Here is a 1,121-nt window from a genome sequence, read left to right as displayed (position 1 = left end):
TCCACACTACTCTTTACAGAAGACATAGATGTCAGTGGTCCTTCACTCATCTCAGAAAACAACTCACGACTCCAGCAGCTTGCATGGTGAAATGGAAGGTTAGGATGCAAGGGGAAGGTGGAGGGTGGAAGATGGGGTTGGTGGGTCATATTAGATAGCAATATGAAGCATACTGTTCCCCAGTTTTGAGGAACTGGGGATCTCACTAGTTCTCATGGTGTGAGCCAAGGAAATAGACTCTTATGTGATGTTATCAAAGCTTTTCTGTTTAATGTTTTATTCAATATCAAATGAGAACATAGAAGCATTGCTTCTAGGAAGGGAAGACAACCCCTGACTCCTTCACTAGTATTCTGCTCCAGGAATTGCAAGGAAGTTTAAGGATTAGGAGAGATGGAGGTAGAAGGAATGGGTGAAGTCAGGACTCAGTATGGTTGGCCCTCTATATCTGTGGGTTCCGTATCTGTGGATTCAACCAACCTCGGATGGAAACTATTCAGAAAAAAAAAAAAAAAAGGATGGTTTCATCTGTACTGAACGCGTCATAGGCTTTTCTTTCTTGTCATTATTCCCTAAGCAATACAGTATAACAACTATTTACAGAGCATTTACATTGTATTAGGTATTATAAGTAATCTAGAGATGACTGAAAGTACAGTACAGAAGAGGATATGCATAGGTTATATGCAAATACCATATAATTTTATATAAGGGACTTGAACATCTGTGGATTTTGGTATTCTTGGGAGGTTCTGGAACCCATCCCCAGTGGATACCAAGGGACTGTATTTGGAGTTGTGAGAAAAGAATGGTCATGTTTTGATTATCTTGTAGAGAAAGGAGATCTTGGTAAGGCCTTCCCTCCAAGCTAATTCAAAGTTAGTGCTCCCTGAGAAGCAGGATCTGGCCAGAATTTGGGAGAGGGGGATGCTGGGAGAAGAGGTCTATATTTTTAAAAAATGCTTAGGGGAGCAACTAAACCAGCAAAATTTAAACCAAATAAAACCAGCATTCCCACTTACCTCTTTAATTTACTCTCCCAAACAGATCATCATTTGAGCTATTCCACTGAAGTCAAGCATGAAATCTATTTAGCTGGATAGCTACCCATTTCCTGTGAC

General features: G+C 40.3%; 1 long non-coding RNA gene across 1 annotated transcript; it reads right to left on the bottom strand.

The window, feature by feature from the left end:
* Window positions 1-245: 245 nt before the first annotated feature.
* On the bottom strand, window positions 246-1,121 carry LOC134756715 (uncharacterized). Its single transcript, XR_010129809.1, has 2 exons — window positions 1,023-1,121; window positions 246-492 (listed from the first exon to the last, which is right to left on the bottom strand). It is a non-coding gene; the product is annotated as an uncharacterized lncRNA (long non-coding RNA).

This window comes from Gorilla gorilla, chromosome 12, assembly GCF_029281585.2.
Source record: "Gorilla gorilla gorilla isolate KB3781 chromosome 12, NHGRI_mGorGor1-v2.1_pri, whole genome shotgun sequence".
In the NCBI taxonomy this organism is placed as follows: Eukaryota; Metazoa; Chordata; class Mammalia; order Primates; family Hominidae; genus Gorilla; species Gorilla gorilla.
The sequence above is the reverse complement of the archived record's forward strand: the minus strand, read 5'-3'. Positions and strand labels throughout refer to the sequence as shown.